Source organism: Ranitomeya imitator, chromosome 3 (genome assembly GCF_032444005.1).
Source record: "Ranitomeya imitator isolate aRanImi1 chromosome 3, aRanImi1.pri, whole genome shotgun sequence".
In the NCBI taxonomy this organism is placed as follows: Eukaryota; Metazoa; Chordata; class Amphibia; order Anura; family Dendrobatidae; genus Ranitomeya; species Ranitomeya imitator.
Window position 1 is genome coordinate 392375834 of NC_091284.1, and position 12268 is coordinate 392388101.

The window sequence follows — 12268 nt, forward strand, 5'->3', positions numbered from 1 at the left end:
TATCAATAGTAAAAGAATAAAAACTGAAAATGTAGGCCCCTTAAAAAATAGTGAGGAAAGAATGGTTGTAGATGACGAGGAAAAAGCTAACATATTAAACACCTTCTTCTCCACGGTATTCACGGTGGAAAATGAAATGCTAGGTGAAATCCCAAGAAACAATGAAAACCCTATACTAAGGGTCACCAATCTAACCCAAGAAGAGGTGCGAAACCGGCTAAATAAGATTAAAATAGATAAATCTCCGGGTCCGGATGGCATACACCCACGAGTACTAAGAGAACTAAGTAATGTAATAGATAAACCATTATTTCTTATTTTTAGTGACTCTATAGCGACAGGGTCTGTTCCGCAGGACTGGCGCATAGCAAATGTGGTGCCAATATTCAAAAAGGGCTCTAAAAGTGAACCTGGAAATTATAGGCCAGTAAGTCTAACCTCTATTGTTGGTAAAATATTTGAAGGGTTTCTGAGGGATGTTATTCTGGATTATCTCAATGAGAATAACTGTTTAACTCCATATCAGCATGGGTTTATGAGAAATCGCTCCTGTCAAACCAATCTAATCAGTTTTTATGAAGAGGTAAGCTATAGGCTGGACCACGGTGAGTCATTGGACGTGGTATATCTCGATTTTTCCAAAGCGTTTGATACCGTGCCGCACAAGAGGTTGGTACACAAAATGAGAATGCTTGGTCTGGGGGAAAATGTGTGTAAATGGGTTAGTAACTGGCTTAGTGATAGAAAGCAGAGGGTGGTTATAAATGGTATAGTCTCTAACTGGGTCGCTGTGACCAGTGGGGTACCGCAGGGGTCAGTATTGGGACCTGTTCTCTTCAACATATTCATTAATGATCTGGTAGAAGGTTTACACAGTAAAATATCGATATTTGCAGATGATACAAAACTATGTAAAGCAGTTAATACAAGAGAAGATAGTATTCTGCTACAGATGGATCTGGATAAGTTGGAAACTTGGGCTGAAAGGTGGCAGATGAGGTTTAACAATGATAAATGTAAGGTTATACACATGGGAAGAGGGAATCAATATCACCATTACACACTGAATGGGAAACCACTGGGTAAATCTGACAGGGAGAAGGACTTGGGGATCCTAGTTAATGATAAACTTACCTGGAGCAGCCAGTGCCAGGCAGCAGCTGCCAAGGCAAACAGGATCATGGGGTGCATTAAAAGAGGTCTGGATACACATGATGAGAGCATTATACTGCCTCTGTACAAATCCCTAGTTAGACCGCACATGGAGTACTGTGTCCAGTTTTGGGCACCGGTGCTCAGGAAGGATATAATGGAACTAGAGAGAGTACAAAGGAGGGCAACAAAATTAATAAAGGGGATGGGAGAACTACAATACCCAGATAGATTAGCGAAATTAGGATTATTTAGTCTAGAAAAAAGACGACTGAGGGGCGATCTAATAACCATGTATAAGTATATAAGGGGACAATACAAATATCTCGCTGAGGATCTGTTTATACCAAGGAAGGTGACGGGCACAAGGGGGCATTCTTTGCGTCTGGAGAAGAGAAGGTTTTTCCACCAACATAGAAGAGGATTCTTTACTGTTAGGGCAGTGAGAATCTGGAATTGCTTGCCTGAGGAGGTGGTGATGGCGAACTCAGTCGAGGGGTTCAAGAGAGGCCTGGATGTCTTCCTGGAGCAGAACAATATTGTATCATACAATTATTAGGTTCTGTAGAAGGACGTAGATCTGGGTATTTATTATGATGGAATATAGGCTGAACTGGATGGACAAATGTCTTTTTTCGGCCTTACTAACTATGTTACTATGTTACTATGTTACTGTCATTGCCAACAAAGGATATATTACAAAGTATTGAAATGAAATTTTGTTTCTGACCAAATACTTATTTTCCACCATAATATGCAAATAAAATGTTAAAAAAAACAGACAATGTGATTTTCTGGATTTTTTTTTCTCAGTTTGTCTCCCATAGTTGAGGTCTACCTATGATGTAAACTACAGACGCCTCTCATCTTTTTAAGTGGTGGAACTTGCACTATTGCTGACTGACTAAATACTTTTTTGCCCCACTGTATATATGTATATATATATATATATGTACATATATATATACATATATATATATATATATATATATATACATATAGTGCATTGACAAATATGTTATATATATATATATATATATATATATATATATATAGTGCATTGACAAATATGTATAAATATGTATAGATGCTAGAGATACATATATGACTGCAATGATTTACCTAGCACTAGAACTTTACTACGAAACTCTGCTCTTATGTACTGACAAATGTGTATAGACACTTGAAATATATATGGCTGCAACTTAATATATTTTGGACATGTTATTTGTATGATATAATAGATATTATCTGATGTATGAAGGGCTGATTTGCCACAGATCCAGCCGAGGCCTCTAAAGATGCTCCTCGCAACGCTCTGTTCCCAGTATTGCCTTTCGGCAATAACCCGTGATCATGTAGCGGTCTCACGAGGCCGCTACATGATCTCGAGTCATTGTCGCAATGCATTCTTGTGACCGGTGCGCGAGGAGCTGGAAAGGCTGCGGCGGATTTCGGAAGGTGAGAATATAATGTTTGGGGTTTTTTTAAATTATTTTTAACATTCTATGATTTTACTATTGATGCTGCATAGGCAAAGTAAAAAGTGAAGCGGTGTTTAACTCCACCCCATTCTCGCTGATTGGTCGCGGCCGGCCACGAACAATCAGCGACCCAGGATCTCCGTTATGGAAGTTACAGACAGACAGACGGAAGTACCCCTTAGGCAATTATATATATAGATATTAGGTATTTTGTGCCCCTATTTATATATTTTATATATAGAGAGTGTTTGTTTTCACACTTGTTAGTGCTTTTACTCATATATAGTGTTGAGCGATACCGTCCGATACTTGAAAGTATCGGTATCGGATAGTATCGGCCGATACCCAAAAAATATCGGATATCGCCGATACCGATATCTGATACCAATACAAGTCAATGGGACATCAAGTATCGGAAGGTATTCTCATGGTTCCCAGGGTCTGAAGGAGAGGAAACTCTCCTTCAGGCCCTGGGATCCATAGGGATGTGTAAAATAAAGAATTAAAATAAAAAATATTGATATATTCACCTCTCCGGCGGCCCCTGGACATCACGCTGGTAACCGGCCGGCTTCTTTGTTTAAAATGAGCGCCTTCAGGACCTGCGAATGACGTAGCGGGTTCTGATTGGTCGCGTGCCGCCCATGTGACCGGCACGCGACCAATCAGAAGCCGCGACGTCATTCGCAGGTCCTTAATTCCGAGAATTAGGAGTTTTGTGAATGAGAATGACGTCGCGGCTTCTGATTGGTCGCGTGCCGGTCACATGGGCGGCACGCGACCAATCAGAACCCGCGACGTCATTCGCAGGTCCTGAAGGCGCTCATTTTAAACAAAGAAGCCGGCCGGTTACCAGCGTGATGTCCAGGGGCCGCCGGAGAGGTGAGCATATCAATATTTTTTATTTTAATTCTTTATTTTACACATCCCTATTGATCCGATACCGATACCTGATACCACAAAAGTATCGGATCTCGGTATCGGAATTCCGATACCGCAAGTATCGGCTGATACCCGATACTTGCGGTATCGGAATGCTCAACACTACTCATATACATACACTATGTATTTTTGTCCAGTCCATGTGTCCAACCTCTTGTTTGTTTATGCTACTTACTGGTTTTTTGCACATGTTTTTAATATTATTGAAATATAGCATTCTTTTTATTTTTGTGGCTTATTTTAATGTGTTCTTGGTGTTATATATATTGTATTCTCAATTGTATATTTTTAATTCACTTATGCCAAGATGCCTGATCTGACCAAAGAAAATCTATCATTTCTCTGAATGCTGAGCTCTGTATAACCTCGCCCACACCACTGATTGGCAGCTTTACAGTGTACACTGTACATAGGCAGAAAACTGCCAATCAATGGTGGGGGTAACACAGAGCTCATGAATATGGAGGACTACATGACAGCAGGTTTACATGTCCTCTAGTCATAAAACACTGATTTTATCAAAACTACAGCAAGTAGCCCAGTAAGTGTCAACTCTGGAATCAGGGTTTCTGTGTCTTCATTATTATGATGTGACGCCCAGGATACCGGGGTACCCAGCACCGGACCAATGGGGTCTGTCTCTTGAGGGAGATGTCACGGGTGGCTTGACCCGGTGCTGTGGCCTCAGGCAATGCACAGTGTAAGGAGTATCATGAGGGAACAGGCACTTACTTGATCAGCAGCAGGTTCTCCCAGCGGTGATGATCCTGATCCTGGATAGATGGCTATTGTCCAAATGAAAGACTGAGGCACTGAAACGTTTAACCAGTTTACTTCAACATAAAGGGATTTACAACCAGTCCTGTCACCGGAGTCTGTATGGGAACTCTGAATTACTTTGATCCTGCCGGGGTCTTCGCCTCTTATTGTACGCAGTTTCTGTGTGGCCCTGCTGCTGTATGTGAACTGGCTGCCGGCCCAATCTGTCCCCTCCGGGTCCTGGTTCAACGGGCAACCCGAGTCCTTTTATCGGCTTACCCCCTCCAGGAGTACCGCTGAACTCTGTGTCTGTTGCTGCGTCCGGCCCTAGTGAAGCTGATATCACCTCACGTTTTTCCAGTTGCTGTATTATATATAATGAATACAGCCACGGATCCGGTATCCGTCTTTGCGCCTGTTCTGGGTAGTGATTAATGCTACCCGGTTCTCACAATGTCCTTTTTCTCTGTCCCTCTTCTCCTCAGGCCAGTGATTTAGGCCTGGAAACAGTCACAGGGCTGTTAGAAATTCAGCTGTATGACCTCTCACTTTCAGCTCCTTAGCCCAACTGCCAGTTTTTCTCTCAGACCAGAATGGATCAAGGGGAGTCTCTGGAGCTCCCCCTTCTGGCCGGAGGTGGTAGTGCAGTTTTGCTATCTTAGTACTTGTATTTAGTGTCAGTAACTATTTTTGTGGCAAATACCCCTAGGGGTGCCACATTGATCATCTTAGATTAGCTGGTAAAACACGGTGAAATTATTGCTGCAGCATAATTCTAGTTTGTGTGTGGTGAAGAAATTACATAAATGTGGCAGATAATCACATATAGAAGAATTCTACTATTTTGGAGTGATAAATGTCAAACCTTAGTTGGTATAGTTCTGTACCGCTATTTACTGTTGCACTTAGTTTCTTAATTTATGCATTCATCAAGATTACATCATTTGTAAAGCGATATGATTTTGTCACAAGTAAAGGCAAGAACCAGTCATTTCAGGGTATTCCTCATTCATAACTATATAATTTCAATTATACACATGTCTGAGCTCATAATGTCCATTATACTTCATTATATACTCAAAATATAAAAGTGAGATACATGGAGTGGGGAAACTTTAAAGCACTCTGGATTTTTTATTTGTTTTTATAATATGGAAGTTTTTCAAGCACATGTCGTCTTTATTTAACCACCCACTCATAACAAACAAATTCCCAATGCAGTCAGTAGAGTTGAGCATGTTCCTCTTTTACAAAACATATTGTATTGTATTTTGGGAATTTTTTTCATTGCTAATTTAATAATTTGTTCCCCTTTATTGGTACTTACAACTCGTATGAGGACATTATTTCCCATTTTTAAATGAGGATATTACTTTCCCATTTAACTATTACCAATTTTTGGGCATAGCTAAAATGAATTAATCACTGTGTTGCTTACATATTACAATGAGATTATTCTGTAGTTTGTTATAATTGCAACAAATCAAAATAAGTGCTGACTTTAGTTTACTTACGTTTTCCATACTTTTGCCTAACATGTCAACATGCAATTTTTGGAATACTAATGAAATGCAGTGCAGCCAATGTTAGGTATACATCAATGGCAGCAGTAGTATAGTTAATGTAGCAGTGATGCCGCGGGCCCTTCACTCAGAGGGGCCGACTCGGAGCGAGTACCATCTTAACTGTATCAGCATGCTGATAGATCAGGCAGACATGGCCTCCCCTGCACCACCGCTATCTGTTCAGTAGCTGTAGATTGTTTTATACCTGGGGCCTACAGAATGTCAAGATGAAGCAAAGAACAAGACCCAAGTTGGGGTGAAGTGACGTGATGATGATCTTGCGTTGGGATGTCATTGCGTTCTGTTCATGTCCCAGTGCGATGAGCACTGGTCTGCCTGGACCTTGCTTTTGTTTGCCGGCAGACTTGCTAAGATCCATCGTAAGTGAGTATAGGTTGTTTATGTTTTATTTCATGGATCCAATTGCATGGACATGTAGGTGTTATTTTTTGTATTCACTTGATAGAGACGCGATCACGGCTTTGAAATGCTTTGTGAATAAAAAACATTATTCTCATCATCATTTCTGAGGAATCAGTTTACTTCAGCAGCGCAGCCCATCTAATGTGTTTTATCCAACTGAATACATAATCTCCTGGAGGATTTATCCACCGGCCACAGGACAGCAGCTGTTACTCCACATGCATACATATGAGTTGTGCATGTCACAACTCCTCCTCCGCAGGTGAGCATTACCAGCACTTACCCACTCTCCCTCCATAGGGTATCACCATATTGTGCCCTGTGTTTCCCACTTCTAGACATATGTTTTATTTCAATGGTACTTATACAATATTCATACATTATACTGTGCATAGGGTAGCAATGGGAGCATCAGATTCTGCATAGGGGGGTTATACTGTGCGTAGGTTGCTTTGGGGGCTGAGTGAGAACTGGGTTGGCTGGCTATCATACAATGTGGGGAACAATTACTTTGTGTAAGGGGACTTCAAAAGCATTATACTGTTTATGAACTACTGAAGGAGCCATCAGACTCTGTATAAGGGGCCTTTTGGGTATTATACTGTGCATAGGTGTACTTTGGGGTCTTTATACTATGGGAGGGCTACTGTTGAGGGCCATCATACAGTCTGAGGGCCATCATATTGTGGAGACATCACACTGTGTATAGGAGAGCTGTGGATACTTTATACTGTGTATAGGGGAAAATATACTGTGTATAGGAAACCAGTAGGGTCTTCACACTTTATTTAGGGAGCTGTTGGGACATTACACTCAGTATAAGAGAGCTACAGGGGCATCATACTGTATATATGAAGCTGTGAGACATCACACTGTGTAAAGGGGAGCTAAGGTGACAAGATACTGCATATATGGAGCTGGTGACGTTATCATACTGTGTATAGGGAGTCATAGAGGTAATAATTCTATGTATAGGGCACTTGTGGCGATATCATATTGTGCATAGATGAGTTGTTCGAACATCACACTGTGCATAGGAGAGCTATGGGGCATTATATTGTATGCAGGGGACTGTGACATCATTCTACTTTATATAGGGATCTGACGGGACATCATTCTGTGCATCAAGGAGCTATGAGCCTATCCTAGTGTTATAGGGGAGCTGTAAGGGTATAATACCGTGCATAGGGGAGCTGTGGGGGCAAAACACTGTATTGAGGAGCTATGAGGCTTCATACTGTGTACAGTAGAGCTGTGGGGACATCATACTGTGTATAGGGGAGATGTACATGGGAGTCTCAGTGACCATTATTACTGTACATGGGGGGACTCAGGAGACATTATTAAATAAGTGGTCACTTAAAAACAATTATAGAGAGGCATTATTACTTTCTAGGGACAGGATGTGGGAACTGTTTTCTAGGTCACTTGTAGAGGGCAATATTATTTTCTAGGGGGCAATTGTATCATCTAGAGGGCGCAAATAACACGTTTTTTATGTTGCATGGGGCACAGTGGTGGGCATTAATATTTGTGGCAGCAAAAGGAGTACTATTTATGTGTTACACAGCAGGGTCAGTAATAGTTACATATAAGGCATCAAAAGTCTCAGCATTAGGGCTCATCTCCACTTGTGTGAGAAAAAAACGGTCCGATTTACGGACCGAAAAAACTGATGTAACGTGTGCGATTGTCATGCGAGTGTCATGCGATTTTTAATCGCATCATCCGTTTTTACATCCGTATGACATCCGTATGCAATCCGTTTTTTTTCTCTGCAAATATTTTATACAGTCATTTTCAGGACTATTTACAGTGTTCTGTGCCACAGAATGGTAAGGTATCCGTAAAAAACGGATGGAATACGGATGGTCCGTATTCCATGCGTTTTTTTTCTCGCACCCATTGACTTCCGAGGATCTCAGCAATACGCAGCATGCTGCGATTTTTTTCTCAGCCGACACAGATTTTTCTCAGTCCAATTTCGGCTGGGAAAAAAAATCGCAAATGGAGTGTCACCTATTGATTAACATTGGTCCGAGTGCAATCCGATTTTTTATCGGATTGCACTCATCCGTTTTCCTCACAAGTGGAGATGAGCCCTTAGGGTGGCAGTTGGCTGAGGAGTTTTCACATGTTGGGAATAGATGGGAATTGTGCTGGAAATGTGAGAAGTTAAATGTGTCTGTGTTGTAAACTCTACAAATGACTTGTGGCTGGAAGAAGTTATCATGGCATTCTGGGCCAGAAAGAAAAGTTGGGAAAAGTCACCTGTAAGTGACTATCTGAAGACTAGCTGAACTGTAATTTCTAATATGTTCTGCAGGACTGTTATCTACCAGTATATGATCACTGCATGGTGATAATATCAGTGTTGGTCCTTGTGTAGAATTTAATTATAGTAACTGCATGGTCGTCGACGGAGGTTACCCTACATCAGCGGTCCCCAACCTTTTTGAGCTAGAGAGCCACATTCAGCACTGATAGAGGGTCGCAAGCCACATTCAGCTCTGAGAGGGGGTCATGAGCAACATCCTGCTCTTGTCCTCCTCAATGTAGTGCCAACCAGTGAGAACTCACTCCAAAGCAGTACACTAAGATCCAGAGGTTACCACAATGCCCCAATTAAGTATTCTCCAATCAAGAACTCACAACACACTGACATATCCAGCTTCAAGAACCTCCTGTGACAGGTAATGTCATCCCCATACCTAAAACATCTCTAATCCCCTAAGACCAGTATAGGTGCATCCAGATCTGCTCTTCTGTGCAGGGCTACTCCAAAATTCACCATTTTCTGATGTACTCTTCATACCTGTTTGCTAGACCTGGAGCTAATGCACCAAGCTGGCAGACAATCGTGTGCCACAATTCATGGGACTGTGAGCCACATGTGGCTCCCGAGCTACAGGTTGGGAACCCCTGCCCTACACTCATGATAAGAATGCACCAATGTAGTAGTAAACATGGATAATTGGTTAAGGTAGCACTCAGATATTTTTTCTTGTACCCCTGTGTTAAACCCCTAACTACACCTCTGCATGAAAGTCTAGGGGGACTTTTGTTGCCCCGCAGCTCACCTGTGACAGGGATGTCTGTTGGAATGCAGACAATAATAAAAACCACCATCATGGTTACTTACCATATTTTTCGGACTATAAGACACACTTTTTCCCCAAAAAAATTTTGGGAGGAGAATGGGGGTGTGCGTCTTATATTGCGAACGCAGGCTTACCGGAGGGATGTGGCAGTGATGTAGTAGCGGAACCAGTGGTGGCAGTGGTGTGTGGATGCTGTGGCGGTGGGTTGTGTAGAATGCATCTGAGCAGGGTCCCTTCCTCAGGATGCCGGTGGCAGAAATGTGGAGATGCTGTGGCCCGGTGTCCACGGTGAGCAGAGCTGAGTACATCACTGTTTTCTCTGTAGCCATCTTCCTGAAGCCTTAGTCTGCCAGTGGTTTCAGGAAAATGGCCACCGGAGGCCGTTAGTGTGCAGATTGACATCTCGGCAAGACTCGGATTCAGGAAGATGGCTGCCGAGATCTCAATCTGTGCATGAACTGCCTCCGGTGGCCATTTTCCTGACTTCAGGAAGATGGCCACAGGGAAACCTGTGATGCACTTGGCTCTGCTCACTGGAGACACCAGGCTTTGGCGTTGCCACATTTCTGCCGCCATCATTCTGAGGAATGGACCCTGCTCCATGCTCTGCCTCTCTGCCGACAATGGACCCACAGCATCGCACCCCAGGACTGCAGCATTGCTCCATTTCTGCCGCCGCCGGCTTCCTGAGGAAGGGACCATGCCTTCTGTGACCCTGCTGTTCCACCGCTGGCCCTCAGGTAAGATATCTTAAATTAAAACAATAAGACGGACCCCCATCTTATAAAAATATTTTTTCTGCTATTTTCAAAAACAAAATTTGGGATGCATCTTATGGTCCTATGCATCTTATAGTCCGAAAAATATGGTAGTTACTCAAAGTGGGCTAATGGCGTCAGGTGCGGCCAGGCTGGCTTCACCATAATGCATTGCAGCTATCACATTGCATGGTTTAGTGCTACCAATCATGTTGGCTACAACAGGCAGTATAAAAGATTTGGGTCAGTCAAAAGGCACCATTTGATACAGAGTAGGGATAGGAGATCATTTCACCTAGTGATGGAAAAAGGCCTAATCTGATTGCACAGAAGGAGAAAAAAATGGTAATCAGGAAAATTCAGTGTGAAAACCACTTGTATTCACAAGAGAACCCTGGTAAACCTTGTTTGGTTAGGATATGGTGCACGGAGTGTGGGAAGCTATGAATAAGACTTACTAACCCGAAACGTGTAAGTTTATGGATTCTTAATCTTTTTTATGCTTTTTTTCTCCATGTTTTTAATTGCACAGTAAAAGTTATGTTTTACCATTTTCTCATTGATGCTGGAGCTCAGTCCTCATGGACGCTTCTTCCATTCCTAATCTGATTTGTGGGGTATTACTTCAGTGCTGATGCAGTGCTAGTCTCAGTCTGTGAATACTAATTCAAAGATCTAAGTTATATATAGGAAAGTGCTGTACACACAGTATACTGTATAGTTATTTCGGAGTAAAATTCAGCAAATGGTTAAATTTGAATTTCAAAAGACCCACTCATCTCTACTAGCTACATTCAGCATTATATACTCTATTGGAAGGCTGCAGCACGTCGTTGCTTCCCCATTTGCAGTATGTGGTTTATTACTGCCATGTGATTGGACTTTATTGCTGAAGTTAGTGTCACATTGGTGTTTACTGTGCTGCAGAACAAATTTGCACTACGTATTTGCTATGCATAAATTAAAAGGAAATCACAGCTGAATAGTTTCACGTGAGTATGAAACATGATTCCGAATTTGCTAGGAGAATGAACAGCTTGATGAAGTAACACACATTCAAGCACTAAACCTACATCACCAGCCAACTACAATAAGACAGAGACGTCTCGAGATGAAAGTAAGTAAGTGGATCGAAGCATAGAATAACGAATCAATACTGCATCAGGGTGACTGACATTTCTGCTGCTCGGCTGTTTTAGGCTCAGGAGCAGAATAGCTGACCTGCGGACCCTGATCATTCCTATCTCCATCATAAAATGAGGAAGAGCAATGGACCCCCAGAGACATTGCTCATGATAGAGTTGGGAAGAAGGATTGGTGGGAGGTAACTACAAAGCTGTAGAGAGGTCAACAGGTTACTTAATCTTAGGCCAAACCTTTTCATTCTGTAGATTTGATTGCTTTGGTTTGCAGTATTGTCTGTGAATCCAGCATAGCGTGAAATACGTGGAGGAGAGGCAGAGGAAGAAACACGAAAACACAGTTTTAAAAGTGAAGTGTCCATTAAACAGATGCCTGCCGGTATTGTCTCACAGCGGGTTCACAAGAGATTGCCCTTCCGTCATTTCTTGTGATTTTGTTACTTGCTGACTGATCTTTCAAATAGGGTTAAAAATCAAGAGTTCTTCATATTTCAAAGACTTGTGTACCATCACAATTATTTCCAAAGGCAAAGGTTACTTTATAGGTAACCAGAAATGATAATGTTTTATAGGTGTGCTTACAGGGTTTTAACCACTGTAAAGAATGACTTCGGGGATCACTAATAAATGTTAGAATTGCAAAGCTGCAGAGCACCTTACCTTAAATGACAGGGAATTTTTGGGGTCGACTCAGACTGCAGGGTCCTATTGCATATTCTATCTTTGCGTGTTAGAATGGGATGTGTTTTGTGGAACCCTGAACAGAATGTGAATGTGATCAGATTCGGGAGGAGACACATGGTATGAGGATAAACTTCTGCTCTTTTGCGTTCCCAGAGTCCCAGAGATCAACTTTCCACTGTTCTTCATAATGATATGGAATATCCTAATATTAAGCCAAAACATTTCAGCTTAAAAATTCTCATTTAAAGTCAAGGTTTA

The 12268-nt window shown here is 42.0% G+C and overlaps 1 long non-coding RNA gene across 1 annotated transcript in view; it reads left to right on the forward strand.

Moving 5' to 3' along the window:
- The first annotated feature begins 11221 nt into the window (after positions 1 to 11221).
- LOC138672116 (uncharacterized) overlaps positions 11222 to 12268 on the forward strand; it is a 166611-nt gene continuing 165564 nt past the window's right edge. The window contains exon 1 of the long non-coding RNA XR_011319587.1: positions 11222 to 11305. This is a non-coding gene — a long non-coding RNA (uncharacterized lncRNA). The remainder of the gene's footprint in view (positions 11306 to 12268) is intronic.